At 37.0% G+C, this 24,307-nt stretch overlaps 1 pseudogene; it reads right to left on the minus strand.

Moving 5' to 3' along the window:
• Positions 1-24,307, minus strand: part of LOC115341293 — a 178,313-nt pseudogene that overhangs the window by 148,674 nt on the left and 5,332 nt on the right.

Raw genomic sequence — 24,307 nt, forward strand, 5'->3', positions numbered from 1 at the left:
TAATTCCTGAACTGTTATCTCTTGTCTTGAGAGACATTATTCTAGTAAAATTCCAATGCTGTCGTTAGTAAGAATGTTGATTTTGACTAGTGACACTTAGTAATACCAACATTCAAAGTAAGCGTTTATATGAAAAATTTACAACATTCTTCCTGTTCACTTGTTGGGAAAGATAACGCATTGCTGCCATTTTATGGATTCTGAAAAGAAATCAGATGCTGTAGAATTTTGAAAGTAATGTATCAGATTAAAGACACTCATAGCTGTGTGGTTTCTTCACTGCTACCTGCCAGAAAAAAATTCAAATAGCTCTTGAGTCCCACAGCAAGAGGTGGGAACTACTTCTCTAATGCAAAACAGACTTTGTATTTTCACCTCACTGAAAATGGAAATTTTTGTCTAGCTTTAGCAATACTGGTGCTGTTATCACATTCGAATCAATTATGATTTTACTGCTGACTTTTCAGACCACTGGTGTTGCAATAGGATGGTTAGAAACATAGCACAGAAGAGTGAACAGAAGAGGATCCTCCATACCAGTATACCCAAGACTGAGTCCTACTCAACCTGTGATCCTGTGCACTTCACTTCCCTGACCTGTAAAGTTAATTTCTGCCTCTGAATAACGTGTCTCTGCATATAAAGCTGGGTCCATAAGCCAGTTGAACTCAGCATGAAATCTAAAGGCTGAGTATTGTTACTTCAAAGGTTCTGATGGTAAAATTTTCCAACAGGGATGGAAGAGCTATACAGAAGTATGGGCACATGTGTTAATATCAATAAATATATACCTTCCTCCTAGCCATAAATGCATTAGGACACAAGCCAAAGATTTTCTCCTATGCTGTTTCTGTCTTAGGGAACATAAAGACAAAGAAAATCAGTGTGGTATCAGAGTTTAAAAAATTAAAGAATAAACTGTTATATGTACAGAGCAAATGTATACTTTAACTAGATACAGACATATAGCTGAGCCTGTTAATGTACACAGATGAGTAGTTGACTAGGAATTAATTTGTTAAGTTTGAATGCACTATCCAGCACGAGTGCTGTATTATCCCTCCAAACAACACACTGAAAAAACAAACATTTCATACCTTTTCACCATTCTGAATATCACTGCTAATGAATCTAGTGTAGTTCCTTACTCTTGCCTCGTAAAGTACCACACTTTCTTTGCATCTCCAAGCAGCACTGCAGGACTAGATTTGTTAAAAAAAACCCAACAACAACAAAAAAAATTTAAGCACATCCACCCAGGCTTAACAGGGCATGCCAAAAGAGGCCAAAAGGGTAAACAGGTTATTCCAAAACAATTAAGAGTAAAACTGCAAAGAAAAATTCAGAGAGTGTTGAACTACACAGAAATTCTGAGTCCCCTGCACAGAGAAAATGCCATGGATCATGCTCCAGCATTTGTATAGCAGAGAAGAGGAGAAAGGAGCAAGAGCACACCCACCCTGGTACGAAGGAAAATACGTTTTCATCAAATAATTGCATGCATGAACACCTACAGTGAACATGCACATATGTGACTCTTGATGGAAAAATCGTGTTATATATAATGCAACATGATGTTTTCTTTGCTGTCTTTTGATTACTTACTGGAGAACAACAACAACAACAAAAAAATCAAACCAGAGTTAGCGTTTCTCTGATGTTTTGGTTTGTTTATTAATAATATGCAATTAGTTTATAAATTCCTCAGTTCGTACTAGTACTTATTTCAATGTAATTTTATTATTACAAACAACAGCATGTAAACCTATTAATGTAACTGTAAATTTTATAGTATATCTTCTGTCCTACCAAAGAGATAAGACCTGGCCTTCACTCTGTGCGAATACATTTTGTGCTTATGATCTGGAATAACATGTAACTTTAATAAAACAAGTTGCCCGTGAGGTAAATAACACGGATTTTTCATTTTTTGTGACGTTTTATGTCTCAGTATAATCTTCAACAGACATGCTAGCAACCATGATGGCTATAATCTCTAGTCTTATTAATGTCTATATCTGTTAATGTCTACAAGTCCTGGTTTTAAACATACTTTAGGACTTTTGAGGCTTTCATCAATGAGTTAGCTGGTTTCCATATGGAAAACCTTACTTCTACTCAATTAAAAATTGAATTATAAAAAACATTCCTAGGATGCACTCCATTTTGAAGTGTCTCATATAATCAGTGAGTCTTGATTTTTGGGTTTTTTTTTTTATAAACCATAATATTCAAGTTTATAAACTTGAATGCCACCCTCACAGTCTAAAGGTCTGCTTTAGTACAATTTCTGAAACTATTTGCTTTGGAGACAGATACTAATGAATTGAATAGAATCAGACTCTTTGTAAGTCTAAAAAAAAGTATCCGTAGTGTCTTTTCTACAGAAGAACAGTACTTCGGGTTCCAGTAAAAAAGTTTGCTCAAGATGAAACTACAGACTTAATTTCAAATGTTGCTGCTAATGCTAAATAAAAGTTCTGTATTTCAAATGATCATAAATGTTTTATTTCTTTCAAAAATTATTTTGGGGGCTTCAGTTTCATGACTAAATTGTTTGCCAAATGCAGCATGAATTCCAGCTGACCTGAACCTGCATTTTCTAGTGTTTAGTCTATGCAACAGAAACATTCTATCTAGCTTTCTCTGCTCACAGGCTTCCTTTGGGCTGAATCAATGCTGCAGCATCAATTTTTTTCATATTTACAGCAGACAAGGAAGCAACTTGATACAGCTTCAATTTTCAGAAACATCATGTAAAGCACCTCAGTCTACTTGAAGCAGTTGGATTACGCTACTTCCTCTTTTAACCTCACACATGTCTAAGTCTGTTTAGAATATTGGCTTCAATCTGCATACCTATGTCAGTTAAGAGTACAAAAATGCTTGCATTCTTTTCTATCATGACTGCGTTAGCAAAAAAATATAACATAGAAACCTTTACATTGCCAAAAGCTTCCTCTTTTCCTTGAATATGGCTTACTTTATCTGGGGAACTGGTTTAAAATCAATGCCTGAAGCAGCTGCCAGGGAATTTGCCAACAAAACTATGCTGATAAATTCTTAAATGCAGAATAATGTGTAAAGTAGGCATAGCCTAACTGATTTTGCTCATTTTAAAAGGAGAATGTATTGAAAAAATACAATGGGGTAAGAAACAAAAATCTTGAATCTTTTGAAGTCCATGAAAACTAACACAGTAGATTCAAGCAAGCAAGGTAACGTCCAATACTGTAGCTGTTCCAACATACAGATGGTCCTATGGAAGCAGCCAGGATTTCTTTTTCTAGGCCCCTGCACAGTTCTGCCCTCTCTGTATAGGCAGTGGCCATTTTCAGTTAAACATGTGGCTGTGTATATTCATCTTGTGAGGCATCAGTTAAGAAAAGACATTTCTTGCTTATCTCTCTATATGTCAGCACTATTCTGGTGAGAAATTAACATATCATAACTAACACTGTACTGAACTCTGTCATTGGTTTTTAGTACCTTTTTTGCTTTCCAGCGTTCCAATATTGGCATGCTAGTGATAATAGAATTGGGATCTTCCTGTGCTGTTGAGTTTACTGTGTCATTTGCACCAATAACCAGAGCCAAGTCTGTATCTGAGACAAAAAGGAAATATATTACAAAATGTGTTAATATGAAAGGAAAAGCCACTGCTTCAAGTTATCAAGACAACACCAAAGCACATTAATCAAGCATACAATAAATGACGACAGTTTGTTGTTTCATCTGAATGAAAAAATTAGGTCCATCTGTTGGTGTTCAAACCTAGAATCGAATCTTGGCAGTTACATGTGCTAATGAAAACTATTAAAAAAATTTTGTGCATTCTCTGGGTAAGATATCATGAAAATAAATACTCCTAAGATTTAAGAGGCAGTCTTATGCAAGGCCCTTGTGAGGTCGCTAAATAGAGCGCATATGTGGAATCTGAGGATGACATCCATTATATTATAGCATGTGGTTTATTTCAACACTACTCACGGTCTAAATCTACAATCTCTATTCTGTTCAGTTCCTCAGCTCCATGGTTCTGCATTCAAGAAGCACTCCATTTACACACAATCCATTGTAGGTCCAGGAATTAACATTTTAGTAGTCCAAGAGATTCCACAGCTTGGGTTAAGATGGTAGAACACAGCTCTAAAAATTGCTAATAATTCCTAAAACCTCTAGCCACAGTGCTCATGAACGGTGTGTTTCTAGAATAATTCTGCTGATAAAGAAATGGGGCTTAGTTTAGAGCTGTAGCGCCAGCAGTATCAACTAGATCACCCTTATCCTCATGCTCATTGGAATCCTTCAAGTAACTCTTTAATGGGTTTGTGAAACATGACATCTACAAAAGCAGCAGTGATCCTCTGCCAAACACTTACCCGTGTGCCTACCAATTCCTTCCTGTTTTTTTTTTTTTCCCTTTCTAACCACAGGGCTGGCTATGCCTCCCAGAAGCCTGGAAACCAGAGAGGGCAAGGATGTTCCAGCTGTGCCATTTTTCTATCATCTTCTGCAAGAGCACTCCAAGTGACTGAGATGCATGAGCCAAAGGAATTTAGTGTACTGTTACATGGAGAACAGCCTCCAAGTGTAAGACAGCAGTAGGTCTACTTCGAGTAAAGGGGGGAATAAAAGCAGTCTGACACAGAAATGTCTGTTTTCCATGCAAAGTTCCTAAAATGCATGCAAATATAACATCGACAAACTTAGAACACCAGATAAAACAATGCAAGCAGATTAGCCTCATTTACAGCAGTGAAGCTACACTTATTTCAGACATTTATGAAAAGTAGATACATCATCTTGCCTTTCCAGACTGAGTTTATAGGATGGACAGTGAGTCAGAAACTTTTTAGGATTGTCAGCTGAAAACATTTGACATGGAGTCTTCTCAGAGACGGTAAATTCAAGATCCCATGGTACTAAATTTAGCTCATAAACCTTCCTTTATGAGCTATTACCTGCATATTTGCTTGGAACAAAATCATATAGTTTGACTCCCATCCATTAAGCTGGGTCCAGTGAAGCAAAGCAGCTCTAAAACAGATAAAGCAGTGAAGAACTGTTATTTGAAAGAAATATGGCCAGTGCAAGGTGATACAAAGATCTGAAAAGGTGCTGTTGAAATTAGCAGGTCCCCACCTGTCAGTGGCCTACGTAGTCTCTGGTTTAATAGTTGGCAGCCTCAGAAGGAGGGGAGAAGGCCTAGATGCAGTATAGAGCCATTTTTGCCTTTTTTTTCTGATGCTACAGATCATATGCATCTCCAGAGAAATGATCACAGCTGTTACGGCCTTCCTCACTTAGGCAATGTGGAATATATTAGGAAAGATTTGCCATCCTCACAAACTTAGGACTTATACAGAAAAAAAAATCCAAAAGAGACAATTAAGTGAGTGAAAATTAAAACCACAAATCATTAACACCCTGAACATTGATTTTTTTGTGTGTGTGTGTTTTTAACACTGCAGCATTCTATTTGGAATTCACTATTTTATTGCAAATAAAGCCTCTGACCCTTTTAAAAATAATTTCTTTAACCTTCAGGGGAAGAGTATATAAACATCTTGACTAATAACAAATTTCTAGGACTTTGAGTGTTTTCTGTTGGATTTTTTAATGTGACTATACAAAAACAACAGGACTTAACATTACCCTCTACAGCAGCCTGCTTTGCTGGGGGAGGCACTTTGGCAGTTCTCTTTCTTTTTTTCCATATCCCTCTCCTTTCAGAGGCCCCTCATCATGATGACCCATCCATTTGGCTAAGGACTGCATGCAGCTGCATCTGAAAGAAGCCAACTGTATTCTTGGGTCAGCTAGAGAAGTCTGCTTAATTACAACTGTAGGTATATATAGTGCTTCTAACACTTGTAACTTAGTGGGGGAGACGACCTAGGCCTTACCTCAGGTTTCAACAGAGGTACAAAACAGATCAACCAGCTATGTAGCAAGTGCTCAATAGCTTCAGGCAATCCAGTGCATAAAACCTATTTTATTTAAGGATCTTCTCTAAGATATTTGGAACCATAGTCTTTTGTTCACATGCGTTCATAAAATACTATAACTTTTTGCAATTTGTTATAATGAAAGAATGATTAGCTAGCACATTTCAGTTCAGTGGCTGTGCTGTCCTGTAGATAGGATGTGTGAAAACTGAATGTTTCCTGATCTCCGTTAATATTTTCCATGTATAGTTATCCTGCAGAAATGAAACTCTCCTAAAATATCATGACACAAACTTTTTTGTTATTGTTGCAAATTGAAAATGAATGTTGGCCAAAGCTTGCTATTCTCAGAGAAATCTCAGACGGAATAGCTGATTACCCTGCATAAATCTTGGCAGTGCTGGGTTACCCATTTTTAGGAAGAGCAAGGGATTTTATTAGAATTAACATGAAGAGGGAGGCCCAGTGAAGTAACTTCAGTGACTTACCTCATTTTTCTTTGCTATAATCCAGTACCATTCAAAGGTTAAAAAAAAAAATCCATTTAAGGATTGTGCCCAAATGCTTTGTATTTCCACTGTCCCCAGCTCTATGCTAGAGGCCTTCATTATTTTTTTAAGATGAGAAAAACTCCCAGCAGAGTTCACAGATATTAAGTGAGGCATTGTTCATTAAGGTCTAATCATAAAGAGCAGCTCTGACTTACATCATAGCTGAAATATACATCAACAGTAAAGCCTCAAAATTCCAGGATATGACAAGTGGCATAAACGTGATGAAATTAAGATTAGTGTAGTCTTAGGTCTAGGACCTTGGTGAACCCTTTTGGCCTGTGCTGTACCATTACAAAAGGATGAGGACTGTAGTACTGCCAAGATATATTATCAAGTGTGATACTTCTGGTTAACCAACATCTTCCATTAGAACTATAACATTAATTATGGTTGTAATTCAATACATCAGGAAGCATTCAGCTTTCACTAATGTCACATACATCCAGGACACTATTAAATGGGTTTACTGGTGACAAGCAGGCACCGAGTCCCAAAAACGTACCTTTTTAATACACCTGAACAAAAGGTTTCACTGCAAACATAGAAAAGGAGTAATACAGCCTTGTATTTTGTGACCAAACATTTGTTATAACCTTCTTCTTAGCTTATATTGTATTTTTAATGTCTATAGTGCAAATTTTCAAGTCTCTTGCATATTTGTACATCACTAAAATAACAGTTAATACTTAGCACTAATCTGCAAAAGACAAGAAAGCAAAATCTGTGCCCTGAAACACTTAAAAACAAGGATAAAAGCTAGCATCAAAGACAGAAGAGTAGACTTGTCAAGGTGAAGGTGGGCAATGCTTTAATAGTGTGCACTCAGGTAGTCTGCAAGTAAATGACTCGGCAGGCTTTGGCTTTCAGAACAGATTTCAAAGTGAAGTAAAATGGTACTCTCTTGGAAAGCTCAGGACGCTCCAGCTTCTGAGGAAGCATAGCATATACATTGGAACAGAGATGATTTGGCATGAAGTTGACTAATGATTGTAGAGATCTGCATTTATGGGCAAAGCCCAGGCAGGAATGACTGCTAACATCAGTGAGACAGGTGACATATAAGGAGAGAAGAGGTATTTAACAATTTTAATATTTGGGTAATAAGCATGAATTGGATAGATTCAGAAGAAACAGAAACAAAAGTTTGACATGATTCAAGTGACAGTGAAGAGTGAAATACGCAGAATGTTATGCAAGACTCAAGGTAGCTTGAAAAGCCTACTATTGAGTAATTGAACAACAAATATCTGAACTCTCACCTGGGGTAATGATAGACTTAAACTCCTTTATCATTTCAATAGCTTGGTCTAATCCACCTTCAGTGCAAGTTCCAACAATTTCCATAGGTTTCCTTCCTGCTGTAGATGCTGTGCCATATCCACCCAAAAATGACATTTGGCAAAGGTCTGATCATGGCCTAAATATGAACATATTAAATGAGCATATCGGTCAAAACAACAGTTCCAAGTCCATTAAAAGAATCCCAAAATAAATAGTTCATTTGCTGTAAATTCCCATGTAGTTTGTTTGGGAAGGCAGACTGCATTATTCTTCAGCTCATTAAAGTTTACTTTAACAAGCTGTGAAGCTGATATGGCAATGGTTCAACAGTTCAGTATTGCATTGCATTTTTTTTTTTTTTGAAAGCTTCAGCATCCCACTTGGCATAAAAATCACACATTTCAAACAGATTTTCAGATACGCCTTTGAGAAAACCTTGTTTTCCAGCCATTTTTAAACATTTTTTCTTCTCTTCCCTGAACTACCTTAACATTTTTTCCTAGCAAAACAAAGATGTTCTTTGTTTAAATAACATCTCCCATCTTGCTCGTTATGAAACAGCACATTTCCCATTTCCTTAAAGTCAGTTGCTGGGTGAGATCCTTCAGTGAAGGCCATTCAGCATTTCATAAAATGTTAACTTACATTGTTGGTTTTAAGAGTAAATCACATTGCTGTTATTGCTTTTCCTAATTGTTTTTAAAGTTCAATGGCCAGGTTTAGTGTACTAGGAACTGTTAAGATACAGAACCACTAGAATTCAGGCAAAGCTATGCAAGTTCTCTTATGGTACAAGACCACCACTCTGATCTGAAGGAATCAGCTCTCTGAAGGCCAGTAGTTTAATCCCCATGCTGACACGTGAGTGCCAGTCAATGCCCAGTCCATCATGCCTGTGACCAGCCAGCATTGAAGTGTTAGCATGTTACACTCTTCAGTGAAGTGCCACATGGAAGTGCTTGAGCTATGGGTAAAGGAGCTACTAAAAAGAAGGGTAAAAGTGAGGAAGGGCTCTCCTAGCACATGTATACTGCTTGCAACTGGCTGGATATCTCTGTACAGCTCCACATTGTGCAACCCAGACATATTCCGATTTCGTTACTATCCTTGACATTTAAGGTGACATCTATCCAGTTGTCATAACTTTTCATTATTTACTACCATTATGAGCAAAATTCTGTCAGGGAGCCAGTCCAGTCATCCAATCTCCCGCAACATCTTACTGCTAAAAGTTTCTAAAGTAGATGCCCTACTGTTATGTCACACAGAAAAGGGGACAAACTAGTGGTATTTCCTTACCACACACACAACATGTGACAGGATAGCTCCATCCAGAGGAACCAAATCAAGGCACCCACAATTGTCAAGGCTCTTGTCAAGGAGAAATCCTTCTGCACACAAGGCTCAGTCAGAGTAACTGGTATGTTAGTAACAGGCATATCTGCTCCACCTACAGCTGTCAGTGTCAGTCCCTGCAATTTAGTAAACAGCACATAAGGAAAAGAAAAATTAAATTAATATTTCAAGAAATTATATAATTCCTAAAATATTTAATAAGTTAAACAAAAGCAAATAAAAGCTCATTCAAGCACCCAGTTAGCAGAACATTGTTACCTATGATCATTATTTGGTTTGGTCATGTAAGCAGATACGCCTTTAGAATTTTTGCTGCAAGATTATACAGGCATAATAGGAGCTGAAATAATTTGTTATTTTGCAGGAAAAGACCCTTACTCTTATTTCTTTCCAAAACTAGTCCACAGTTACAGCAATGGCTAGGATTACATATATATCTGACTAGATAAACATCCACAGCTTATTTTACACCACTGCTGCTGGCTAAAAAGTTTTGGATCTCTGCAGTGTGGTTTGTGTGATCCTGCAGGGTCTTGCAGACTTGTTACGGAATTTCTATAGGGCTAGATAAACATTCTGCAGAGTGCTTTGTTGATTCCTCATAATTTATGCCAAATTTTTCAGCTAACATGCAAGACTGCATTGTGGCTAGCATTCAGCAAGTCCTGGATGTGTGTGCAAAAACCTTACATTTATTTGCAATGAAGTGGTTCAAGAATTGCTCTCTTGATACCATTACCATAATTGAGGAGAGTCCTGTAACACCAGGACTTCACACTAATCCAGGGGTGTAGCTTGGATCCGATGTAAACATTATCATCCTAGCCATGGATGCTGTAAGCAAGCCAGCATTCAACTACTGGTGCCCAAGTACAAATGGTGCTGAGTTCAGCAAACCTGGAAGCAAGCATGGCTACTCTAATGCTATAGTGACTTTAGCACTAAAATATTTTTAATGCTAAAGCACTGGAAATTAAGACAGGCTACAGATACAGAACAAAACCTCCAAAGACACTGGTCTCCTTGGAAATCAGTTTAGCTGGAAGAAAGAGCCACCTATTGCAGATACAAGACAAAAACTTAGGAATTTTTTGGAAGGAATTCTCAGAAATTGAAGTGCTCCAGCCCCTGTCATAATCTGTGACTCCTCCTATTTCAGCCTTTTTAATTATGGGAAAACAAAAGCAGTTTGATATATGATTGCTTTGTAGTAGCAAATAGGACACAGTAATTATTCAGAGTACAAAGCTTCCATAGCTGTATATCATCGCAGTAGGAAATAATTGATACATAGGGACCTAAAAGATCTCTTACTACAATTCCTCTAGCCACTAGCTGTTCACATCAGAATCTCAGGAGTAATGCTCTATAGAATCTAAGTTAGACTCCTAGTTAAACAAATGCTCTAGCAAATCCAGCAAAAGAAATCCTTGAGACCAACATCAACATCTCTCCTAATCAACACTAAAGCCAAAGTTACTAACCTCCTCCTCCTTGTGTTCCAGTCCTACCAAATTTGTTAAGCTAAGTTGTATAAAGCTACATCCTTCCCCTCACAAAGGAGCTAAAAGAATTAGCCCCCAAGTCCTCCTAGGATTCAACTGTATTTTGAGGGGAAAAAAAGGCGGGGGGGGGGGGGGGGGGGGCTGTAGTGAACTTCATCCTAAATTTCATATCACAGGCTAAAATAAAGAGTACCCAGCAGTTTTGCATAAGTCACTAAAACAGCACTGCAAAGCTACACCCCAATATAGTGCCCAGATATGCCACAATTTTGAGAACCTTGGCAGAAGCGTGAACATCAAGGTATGGATATTCAATCACATACTCGGCAATACATGCAAGAGCTGCTGCTGCCAAACCAACTAGACTATGAAATGCAGCTACAAGCTGAGAAAGGTCAGAGATTTCAATTCATTTTGCAATGGTAAGACCTGCAAAATTAAATTATTTAGATCCAAAATAAAATATTATATTGTGTTTCATACTCAAAGCATAAACAGACCAATTGAGCAAGAAAGGGGTGTTTACTTTTTAATGTTGTTTTCCTTTTTGTACAATGAAAGAGAAATATAATAGTTATAGGAAATTTTAACCTAATTTAAGTATTTTCCAAAAATACATTGCTAGAACATTTTGGGATGACAGCTTGTAAGAAACAGAGCCAGAACAGCTCTTTTGAAGCCACTGGTTCTTATGTACGGGAGAGAGTTGTGTGGATGCACTCGCCAGAGTTTCCAAACACATTTTGCCTACAGAAAATCAAGGCAGGCAAAACGACTCTGGATGCATTAGAAGACTGCCAGAATTTAAGTGACAAACTGGCAAAGTAGTAGTACCTTCCCCTCTTCTTTCACCAAGTTTCAACCTCAGCCTTTGAGAATTTCTATTGGCCTCCATAGTATCAGATACAAAATCTTCCTTAGAGAATCAGCATTAAAACTAAATTAAATTTTTCAAATATTTCTTTTCCTGCAAATTAATAAATTCTAATTCATATCAACTGAGGCAGTTGGTAGATTCATAATAAGAATATTGTTTCAGTTGAGAAAATAAATGGGAAGTTCAAAAACAAGTAATGATTTCAGTGCTTTTTGCAACATCAATTTTTCATTTCAGAACAACATTTGGCTTTGACAAAACTTAAACTTTTTATCAGCAATTAAGATCTTTCACCCCAACTTATACTCCCCCCTTAGTTAAGAGTGCCACCTTTAGGAATTCATATACTTTCATAATATATATTCCTATCCTCTCCAAGAATAGTAAATTAATTAATAACACTTAATAAGGATGCTGTGAATTGAGCACATATACTGTATAATTGTACATACCCATTGTGCCAGCCAGAGCCATGGCTATAGACATCTGTGCAAGCACTTCTGGTGAGGATTTCGGTGCTCCTACTGCTGCTTGCTCCTAAACCTCTGATACCCCAATCACACCAAGGGCACTCCCAAATCCAGAAGTGTTCTGACCAGACAACCCTGCTAGCACTTCTGCATACGCATTGCTATACTTCAACCTTTACTGTTTGTAAAGGAATATAAAGGCATTGAAAGTCTTTTAAAACCTCCAGGAGGACTGAGAACCAATAGTTTATCTTTAAAGATGAGAAAGGTTTCTTCTTTGTTTATTAATGCAAGTGAATATCCATTTTTGATTATAAGACTTCTACACATTCCTCCCTTCACATTTTCTGGTTTCTGTATTTCTTTGACACCAGTCCACCAAGCAACCATGAAACTAATTAGCATCCCAGCAACTCGGTTCCAGGATCCATTGACATATATATGAGTACATGTTTTCAATTATCATCAACACTGACGTATTGTTTTCTAATATTAGTCTACAATGCCTCAATTACTGCCTTATTCTTTATTGTTTTCAGGCTTATTTCTTAATACTCTGTCCCAAGAGAAAAATACTTATCGCATTAGTTCAAGCTGAAAGATATTACACCTTTGCTGGATTTACCCTGCACTGGAGAAATTTAAAACTGTTTCAACCATTATATTCTTTATGGGTAAAAGTAGTATATTTTATTAAGTTAAATATGAAGTTCTGATTCTCTCATTTTTATTTTAGAAGCTTTGATATAAAAATACTCTGAAATTCCTACATGAACTCATTTAGTAAACATGTGGTCTTCCTTCTGATATTTAGAGCACATGGTGACTTAATTTTAAATAAATTGTCTTTTAACCTGCATCACTGAATGAGTTGAAAGTATGATCCAAAATAATATAGTCAGAAAACTCCATGATGCTCAGATCATAACTAACAGACAAATATAGCCATTCAACAACATTCTTAGAACATTCGGAAAGGCCAAAGACCGTGTGTTGGCTGGTATCTTCAAGAAATATTTATGGGCTTTTCAGAAGTCTAAATCCAAAGACTTAAGTCTGACAGAAGGGAAACTGTCATATAAGGATATTAACAATGCTGAGATGGAGCAAGCTTATAGATGCTCTATCCTGAGGAGATTTGGGGTTAAACAGAATAGCTGTATGACTCTGCTGATGTGGCTTCTACTATGGCCTGTGGAAAAGATGCAATGTAACAAGAAGCACCAAGCAACATAACAAACTTTCCAGAACACATCTCAAGTACTCATTTGTAAGACAACTGGGAAAAAAAAAAAAAATTAGCTTCAGTGATTTTACACCTTATCTTTAAAAAGCAACAATGCAGCATATAATTTTCATCCAGTGTTTATCTAATTATTAACCTGGTCCTCACAGTGAATCAGGTCAAAATCTAAGTGTAAGAATTAGGGTCTCCTTTATTTGTATGCAGAATATAAACTGAAAATATCTACTACTACTTCCAGTTCAGTCTAGGGTTGCTCAGTCTTTGAAACATTTATTACTTTTAAGATTTTATTGATCCATTCCTTCCATGTATCATAGCACAGAGGGAAATGTTTTACTTGATTCTTTTAATACACATATAAGCTGTTCTAGTATAGTTATACAATATAATTTCAAAGAATGGGGTTCCAATGTAAAACTAACTATGAAAAAATCATTTGGACAATAAGCTTTGTTACTATGTATATTGCCACGTACCCTTCTGATAAGTTCCAGGACATCCATCAGATTTCTCTCCAATAATGGTATTGTTTGAAAAACTTTAAAGAATTAATGAAATCCAACACCTCATTTCTTCCAGATTTAGTGCTGAACTCTTTTCTAGGATGTAGGAAGCCTTAAGGGCAGGTAAGAGAACCAGTTCAGGTCTGATTACTATCAGATTATTTTCTTCCCTAAATACTTCCTTTCTCTGTCTTTAGTAAAGATAATTGCCAATTAGATTCTACCTCTAATAAATAGTTCAGTTTTAATAAGTTTTGAACAACACATACATCTGGAGGTGGATTAAAAAATAGCAAATAAGAGTAAATATGGTCTCTCTCCTGATGCACTCACTCACACTCTAAACTAAATACAAATTGGTACTTCTGCAAATGAATTAAGTTCTTTGAAGAATGTGTTGCTGCTTTGTAACTGACTGAACATTAGAGAACTGGAAATGCAAAGCTGTTTTCTCTTGAATGAAACATAGCACAGTCAAAGGAATATGCTCAAATAAGGAAACAAAAGGCTATAAACTTGTTTCCCTGGCCCTAGGGATAACAGATTCCATGGTCTAATGAAGAGAGATGGCAAATATTTGCCCATATAAGTGAATGGTTTTCCTGGAGGGTCTGATTCTGCACATATCCCTCATTCCTTGCCACTTGTAGCATTAATATTTTGGGCAGAATCAGTCTCTCTGCTTGTTCATATGACTAGCTTTGCTAGCCAAGACCACCCTCCTAGTTTTGGATTACTTAACTATTGAACAGAAGACAACTTAATGTTGAGTAACCTGTTCAATATTATGTCCAATGGCATAGAGAGGTAACTGCTTATAAACACTGCTTTAGGGAGAAGGCAGAAATAATCATGTTCTGGAGTAGGTCATTTGAACATATCCAGCATTCTGTGTAATTAAGAAAGCACCTGTTCAGAAATATAAATTCTACCTGTAAGAATTAGCAAGTAAAAACTCCCATGAGTACGCTTTCTTTCTCTGCACATTCCTTTGTTAAAACTGGTATAACTGTCTGTCGTGGTTTAACCCCAGGCAGCAACTAAGCACCACGCAGCTGCTCGCTCACTCACTCCCCACCCAGCGGGATGGGGGAGAAAATCGGGAAAAGAAATAAAACTCGTGGATTGAGATAAGAACAGTTTAATAGAACAGAAAAGAGGAAACTAATAATGATAATGTTAACACTAATAAAATGACAACAGTAATTAAAAAAGGATTGGAATGTACAAATGATGCACAGCGCAATTGCTCACCACCCGCCGACTGACACCCAGTTAGTCCCCGAGCGGAAATTCCGCCCGCCCCCACTCCCCAGTTCCTATACTAGATGGGACGTCCCATGGTATGGAATACCCCGTTGGCCAGTTTGGGTCAGGTGCCCTGGCTGTGTCCTGTGCCAACTTCTTGTGCCCCTCCAGCTTTCTTGCTGGCTGGGCATGAGAAGCTGAAAAATCCTTGACATTAGACTAAACACTACTTAGCAACAACTGAAAACATCAGTGTTATCAACATTCTTCTCATACTGAACTCAAAACATAGCACTGTACCAGCCACTAGGAAGACAATCAACTCTATCCCAGCTGAAACCAGGACACTGTCATTTTGTGTTCTCCAGCAAATTCAGTTCCCATGTGCTGTCGGACTTTACCTTGTTTTCCTTTTAGTAGGAGCATTTTCAATTTTATTAACTATCTGCGCTCTTTTTAAATGGATTCCTTATTCTCTCTCAAAGTCAAGCCTTCCTTATCTATCTTATTTCCTAAATTTCCAGCATGGTTATGGTACTATATATGGTATGTTTGCTTAGTTTTTAATTTTCTACTTAGAAGGGACTTTGTGTTGAACGTTTATGCTATTTTTTAAAACTAATTTTATCAAATTCTACCTCTGTAGAGGTAGAGACAAGTCCTTGAGACTTACAGAACTTTATTCTAGATTATCTAATTTATCTGCTTTTCCCGATCTTGCATTTTAAAAACTACTCTGTAATCTTTTTAGTAAGTGCCAATAGCCTTTCATCTTCCATTAGATAGAACCCACCCTTCTGTTGTAAACTATTTATTCCACAGGTTTCCCAGTTCCTAAAAAAAAAAAATCTAAACACATCTTTCTTTCCTATCAATGCAGACTTTGTCTATATACATGGTTTTGGGGAGTATTTTAGAAAAATGCTAGCATGAAGGTTCTTGTCTTTAATCACTGAAAAAGTTGAATCGTGATTCTAGTGTCTCTTTTCCATCTTTATCACATCACTGGTTGACCACAGATTACTACTCAGAACCTGGCTAGATAGCTTATGAGATCTGCTACATCTATACCCACAGACAAATTACTATGAGGTCCTAATCAGCATGACAAACCCACTAATTGAAACAACTGATGAACAGATGCCCCAGCACAAAGTCCTGCACCTAGGTCAGGGCAACCCCCAGTATCAATACAGGCTAGGGGGATGAAGGGATTGAGAGCAGCCCTGCAGAGGAGGACTTGGGGATACTGGTGGAAGAAAAACTGGACATGAGCCAGCAATGTGCACTCGCAGCCCAGAAAGCCAACCATATCCTGGGCTGCATGAAAAGAAGCATGACCAGCAGGTCAAGGGAGGTGATTTTGCCCCTCTACTCTGACCTGGTAAGACCCCACCTGGAACGTGGCATTCAGCTCTGGAGCCCTCTGCACAGGAAAGACATGGACCTGTTGGAGTGAGTCCAGAGGAGGGCCACAAAAATGAACAGTGGGACGGACACCTCTCCTGTGAGAAAAGGCTGAGAGTTGGGGTTGTTCAGCCTGGAGAAGAGAAGGCTCCAGGCAGACCTTATAGCAGCCTTCCAGTACTTAAAGGGGGCTTACAAGAAAGTTGGGAACAGACTTTTTAGCAGGGCCTGTAGTGATAGGACAAGGGGTAATGCTTTTGACTAAAAGAGGGTAGATTCAGACTAGATAGAAGGAAGACTTTTTTTTTTTTTTTTTTTTTTTTTTTTTTTTTTTTTTTAAAACAATGAGGGTGCTGAAACACTGGAACAGGTTGCTCAGAGAGGTGGTAGATGCCCCATCCCTGGAAACATTCAAGATCAGGTTGGATGGGGCTCTGAGCAACCTGATCTAGTTGAAGATGTCCCTGCCCATGGCAGGGGGGTTGGACTAGATGACCTTTAAAGATGCCTTCCAACCAAAACCATTCTATGATTCTAAGACAGGTTTCCAGCAGAAAACCCTGTCTGTGGAGGGGTAGTCTCAATGCAAGTGTGATCAAACTAAAATATGAAAGTATGTTTTGATTGTGGCTATTTACAATGAGCCCTTTGAATCAACTTATCTTAACAATCTATCCCTCTCCACTGTGTGCATCTGTGCAAACATTTTTGTTACAGGTTTGCTTCTGAACACTAACTTGCTGACTCAGATACTTCTGTAATCTGAAGTTTTCCACACCTGAGTACTCAGTCTCATGTACTGAACATCACAGATAGATATGCTATATGGAAAAAATTGGTCAATTATCCTAGAAAATGTTTTTTCAGAACAAAGGTCTTGAATAGTGACAACTGACTTCTACTACCAAAACAATTAGACTACTTTCACAAAACTGTACATAAGCAGTTTATTAAAAGAGCAGGTTCTTATTTCTAAAGTTCTATTAAAATTTAAATTTAATTAAAATGCTTCTAGAGCCAAACTGAGGTCCACTTGCATTAAGGTTTGCTTAGAACAGAATCCAATTTTTAAATACTTTTCCCATCTGAAAGGGAAATTTAAAGCTGAAAACATCAAGAAAAGTCTGCTCTGCAAAATGCTCTACTCCAAGAAATTGACAGTTGACTCAGTAAGGATGTTGATAGTATCTCAATTAGGCAAGGTAACCTAGCTACTTGTGTATCAATGATCTTTGGAAAATTTAACCTAGTTGTTTCAACAACTGAAGAACCATCCTCCTTTTTTGGAGACATCTTCCTTTTTGGACACAACCATGCAGAAAGAAGCTGGTCCTATGCAGATGAAAAAGCAAAGGATATAGACACACATACCTGAGGTGACATCAAAGTTTTCTCATCATGTCTTCTCACTATTCCCATTAATTCTGTTAAACATTTTCTTCTTTGGTCATCCTACCGCTCACAGAAATATGTATATGTACTGTAGAAACAGTGGGTATAAACATAAAGCTCATGCTTATGTTGGCATTCTTATATTTACAAGCAATGATCATTATACAATGCTTTGGTTGCCAGTAAAATTTCTGTCCATGAATGTTCAGTGCCTGGAGTAAAAGTTTTGAGGCAGGAACTCATAAATACTAATCTCATTTGTAATTCACTTTGGGTAGGTCATTAACCTTGTTTTGACTTCCTGTAGGTCCCTCCTAATGAAATTGGACTCCAATCTGTCATAATGAAGCATACAAGAGAAGAAAGCAGCAGATAGTACGCTTAGCAATAATAAATACAGTTTCTGGTATGAGAGGCAAATGGAGGCCAGGTGTGACTCCCTGGCTAGTGTGCCAACCACTATTCCAAGCAAGAACAAATCTGGTCACTATTTGACTAAAGGAAGGATTAGGAGAAACAAGCGTCAGTCCTAAAATACCTGCCAAATCTATAAAAAAAAAAGTATGCACTCGGAAGAATAAAAAAGCACTTTTTATTAGTCATAAAATAAAAACAGGCGTAGAACCCAAACCCTACTTCAACTGAAGTTGTGTCACTGACACCCATGGCAGCGGAAGGCATTTCCTGCACATGCTTTTGCACGCATAACTTGAATACATTGTTTTTGCCAGAAAACTAATTTTGGAATAATTGAATCTTTGTCAACCTGAGGATGAAGTGGGGACCCCAGGATCCAGCAGATGTATATGGGACTGCCAAACTAAATTTCTTAAATAAAAAATATTCCACTTGGGCAAATATGGAGAAATAGTTCATCAAAAAACCAAAATTAAATATGTTGTAAATTCCCCAATGACTTCTCACAACCTTTACTGCTTTAGTAGGAATACAGACCACAGTGTAGCATCTGAACATTGTTAAAAGATGCAGACCACACAAAGAGTTCAACAATACTTCCTTGGGAGAAAATATTATTGCTCCCAGTACTAGTCTCTTTGACCATATGTGTTGGTGGTTTAAGGAAATGTTTTTCCCTCTTTAGGAAAAGACTAGATCATTTCATTAATCCAAGATAATATGATATTTTACTTGGAGACATATTTTTTCATCACTTGCACAATGTTTTGTTAAATATACTCAAGTAAGCTCTGAGCAAATCAATGTAGTTTGAATTTCTCCAATCAAGACAAAGCCCAATGAAGAAAGATATCACAATCTCACTCTTGGAGATCACAAGAGTTTAATTTTCAGTTGGATTATAATTTTAGGAAGTTTTTAATAAAAACTTTAAAACTTGTATACAAATTGCCCAACATTAATCAAAGAAAATAGATCTTCAAACAAGGATGATACTTTGGACAAAACATTTTAAGTCAGTGACCCTGGGAGGAGGCAGTAAAGAAGGTCTTTCAGATGCTGTACAAAGCTTGGTTATGGAATGGTTCACCAAAATGAAACAGACTTCCTTCTCTTTTTTCTTCCTTTAAAATCAACTTTCTGTACCACCAAAAATTGGTTTCCTTGAACTAACAGACATTTCTACTATTACGCATTTATCTTGAACAGGAGCTTTGAAGGTAATGAACCCTTGAAAAGGTGTGCTATATGTATCATTTTCTGTCATCATTTGCATTATTCTTTTTTCATTCCATCATTACTTTTAAAGGCAGTTAATACAAAGAGCATAATAAACTTGTTTATGAGGAAAAATATTATTCAACATAATCAAAACCTTGCTATATGATTCATTTTCCATTTCATATATTTCAATAGAGATAATGACATCTGGAATTATGCAGTATATACAGGCCCCGATCCAAAAGCTTTTGAGAACCGTCTATGTTAATTTCAATTGGTCCTGCGTTGAGTCCCTAACCTATACCATATTGGCTCTATTTCTACTTCTAATTAATGTCAGAAGTAGTTTCTTGGTAACAAAAGGTATACAATGATTCACCAAGGATCCTGAAAAGTTGAATTTTTAGCCTTTCATTCAATTGGAAAGCAACATGATATGTTAGCAACCCTGACCTACCACTGCCTGCTGCTTTACAATGTTAATCCACACTACCTTTCAGGAGCTCATTTTATTTTTACATAATTATTCCTAGCATTGCTTATCATTTAAATGCCAAACTGGCAACAAGAAATATAGATAAATTAATTCCCTTGCAGCTTTTATATAAATTCCAGCTGTGGTTATCATTTTCCTAGATTGTAAGAGTATGGCTCTTCCTGTTCTTGTGCCTTTTTTTTTTTTTTTTAAATAGAAAGGGGTGCTGATCTTGGTTATGGAAATAACACTTTACACCTTCCTGTTGCAGAAAAAAAAAAATCTTTGTGATGGATTCCTATTTTATCTTGCCTGTCATTATATTATGGACTGACCCTTCAGGCAAAGTTCTGTCATGGTTACGCATTTGTCCTTCTGAAATTAGTGGGATTACTCACACGAGTAAATTGAATGGGATTCGCTCCTTTACCTTATACTGATTACAGTAACCGTTGGTCTGTAAAATAGCACCGACCATTGAATTTGGTCAGTTGTAAAAACCATCTTTGTGTTGTTACTGCACCAAATTTGGCCTGATATATTTCAGATGTAATACACTTGACATTGGAGGGGAAAAAAACCCACCACACCAAAAACTCAAACACACCAAAAAAAGTCCAAAAACCAAACATTAAACAAAAAACCTACCTAAATCCTAGACTACATTCCTTAAAATCTGAACATGAATATGCTTCTCTTTACAAACACTTTCTTAGCCAAACACTAATTCATGTGCCAATATTTAAATTTTTAGCATGACTGTACTTCGGTTTATGCTACCTGCAGGCAAATATGCATTCCCGTCAATCTTCAGCTCACCATGACTACAGAAATTAAGCCTCCCTCTTTACTACATCCAAAATAAACTGAAAAAGAATCAGTCTCTCTCAAGAAATATCTTGCATACAGAAAGTTGCAGCCAACATACAAATAATATCAGTTTTCACAGATCTTAAGGCTGCCTCCTGATTTAACTCTATATCTAGTTCCTTTTCTTCTCCCAGGATAAGGGGCCAAATGATGTAGGAAGGTATGAGGGCTACTGCTATTACAACAGGGACTATGCAGGATATAGCCTAATGATGGCATATCAGGGTTGAAATACGTTTCATATTGTGAGGCTAAACCCCTGCTTGTTTCAATAGAAAACCACTGTATCTTTATAAGCAACAATGCTGTACCTCTCCTGACCTTGGCACAAAGACGTAGTAAGTGTCATCAAACCATTTGGCCTTTGAAGTACTTGCACTACTTGAAGTCCTTCTGAGTATCACACACAGCTCACCTATTCCTACTTGTCAGCACCTTTGTTCAACACATACTGATTTGAGTCCATAAACTATCTGGCACTTGAAGTCATATTGCTTAAAGCACAGTTCAGTAGCTCAGGAGATGGGCTGATTCTCAGTAACACATTCTTTAAAAACTAATTTTATAGTATCAAAATTTTTATAAATCTCTTTTTGCCCCATATTTCAGTGCTTGAAACATGCAAGAAGTTCCCTTCACCGCATTATCATGTAGACATTGAATGATAATGTTTCCCTGGAATGACTAAACTCACTAACAAAATCACTTCTTTCATACAACACATTTTATATGTTTTTATCAAAAACATTTAAGTGGTGTTGAAATTCACCTTCATTACCAAAATTCCTCTAATGACATGATCAATAGCCCCATAATCTAAATCGTCCTTTTGTTCAAAGTGAAAATATTCTTTCTTGGGAGAAACAGCTTTAATAATTTCAAGATGTTATTGGAAAAAAGGCTACTGGCTTGAGTAGCCATTCTACTTGGCAAGTCCTCGTAACCAGTGTTCACCACACCCTGATGAGAAAGGAAAATAAATACTTGTCAAAGCTTTCATGTATTGGAAACTTTTCACATGTTCTCCACAGTTCTGATGCCTGTTTTATACATGCTAGCAAATCAAATTTGCATATTACTGCAGACATGAGTTACTAAAGCTTTCTTTTACAAGTTAAGGATTCTGTTTAAAACTAATAGCTTACTCTGATGCATGACCAAAGAAAGTCAGCAATTTTGTCAGGAAGCCAGAGACTAAATGAGCTGGGAGGCCAGTCAGGGAACTGGTTACAAAACCATATGGTGCTTATTTTTGAGAATAAGAAGTCAACGACTTCTTCAAATTCGAAAACACCTCATGATTGTCTGATAAGAATCACATTGCACAATGTGTTTCACAGATTAATTGCACCCCAGTCAATCCTAAGGAAGAAGATAGAGATACCTTCAAAACTTAAATTCTTTGCAAGAACATCTGGGTTAAGATCATGTTTCTTTAACATCCCTTCATATTATTATGAATGCAGAACATCAAAAAACACAAAAGAATTCTAATGCCATGCTCTGAAAACAACTTATATTGAATTCTGATCTTGAACACTGTACTCTAAATCATTGTTTCCTTCTTTCATTGCATCATTCCAGGATAGCCATCTGGACATTGCAGTTGCCAGTTCATCCCATATGCAGCCACACATGTTGGCTTCAATACACATCCTGGAATAAGTCATGACATGATAGTCAAGTATGGCAGCTACAGAGGTAGTTAATACAAGGTAAAATTGAAATACTTTTAGCTGGACTGTTCTTTTTACCTAGCTTTCCAGAACAGGCCAATTCATGTATCTACTACCTGGAGGACAGTGAAGGCTGCAAGTATTCTGCTATTGCTTTATAGCTCACTTCCCAAGTTGGTTACTGATGAGACACTTCTCCTCAGGTAAATTCCCACATACTAAAATGACACCATTTTTAATGGCTTCAAATAATGGGTCTTTACAAAGGAAAACAAATGACAGTACTAGAAAGAGGAGGAAAAATGCAGCGTTATAGTTATCACTGAAGAGAGTAAGGTAGAGAATAGCAGGTGCATAGAGGATTTTTCTCAGCACAACAGTACTTGAAGTGTTTTCGCACTATGGGACTCTCACAATTTGGGTAAGTTTTTCACTGTGTAAGCTGAGTATTTAAATTAATACCTTGAACAAACCTTTGAGCCCCACAACACATATGCAGGCCTTCTGTGTGCCTAAAGCCCACTGCTACACCAACACAAACATAGTGCAAGATGGGACATTCCGTCTAGGTAGCACACGTGGGGAGGAGAGGCAACCAATATCCACTGTTCATTATACGTGATACTAGATCAGCTCAGGCACATACAACCTGACCCAGAACAAAATACTTGGAAACGGTTCAATAAGGGGAATATTAAAATTTGCAAGACCTACATAAAATCTAAGTATTTCAATTCAAGTTTTCAACAGAAAATCAACAAAAATATTTCTTCCCCCCAGTGAAAAAGGCATAACTGGACTTTTCCCATTAAGAGAAGGTGATGGTAGCAAATTTCTTCTCAGCTCTGCTAAACATAGTGAAGTTTACATAATTCCCAACTCTGTCTTTAATCAGGCTCCAACATTACAAATTTAAAATAACTTGGACAACCAATTTAGCACATAACTGGAGATGCAAAAATCAAGAGACAAAGGTAGGCCCTCCCAGAAGAACATCAGTGTAGGCCAGCAAGTTTACAAACACTTGATATCATCAGTTTTACGTCTTTCATTGAGATTTAACTGCCAGAACCAGATCATTACACAAAAATAGACTTCCATTCAAAAAGAATAATATCCTTGTAACTAAAGAAATAAGTTGGAAGTGTGATCCCTGAAGAGATAAGGAAAGAAAAAGTTTAAGACTGATTACATCTTTACACATTTTGAAAATGGTCTCCCATCTTCTTAGGCATATCACCACTTAGACCTGCACTGTTCCAAAAAAAACCCCAAAAAACCAAAAAAAACCAAAACACCAAACCCAAAAAAATGCCCAAAGCAAACCACCCAAACTCACAACAAAAAAAAAACCCTGGTAAAACTTGAACTGTTTAGACAATACTGTAGCCTATGCTCTGGTGGCAGACAAAAGAATTGCACCTTTATATGATCTTACCATTACACAGTGCATGACTTTTCCAGCTCAAACCTGAACTTAGTCTTCATCTAAAAATGGTAATCCTCTTAATGGTAATCTGTTAAAAAATCTACCATTCATATTGTAAAACAGTAACACAGAACACTTAATATTGAAATTAAACAAATCTCTAAATTTATTTTTCTTTTTCTATATTTGGAATTGCACACTCAATTCTTGTTAATTAAGCTCTAGGGATGAATTTAAGAGCATTTATAGATATCATTGTTAAAAAATGATGTTACTATGCTTATAAAAGTCACAACGCATAAAACATTCAAAGACAGAATGGTGTCTGGATAATATTCCAATTTGTGGTTTCATTACTTATGAAAGACTCTGCTTTATTACCCCATAACACATTGGTAAGAATTCCCTGACAGACTTGCAGTGGCTTCA

Source organism: Aquila chrysaetos, chromosome 5 (genome assembly GCF_900496995.4).
Source record: "Aquila chrysaetos chrysaetos chromosome 5, bAquChr1.4, whole genome shotgun sequence".
Classification (NCBI taxonomy): Eukaryota; Metazoa; Chordata; class Aves; order Accipitriformes; family Accipitridae; genus Aquila; species Aquila chrysaetos.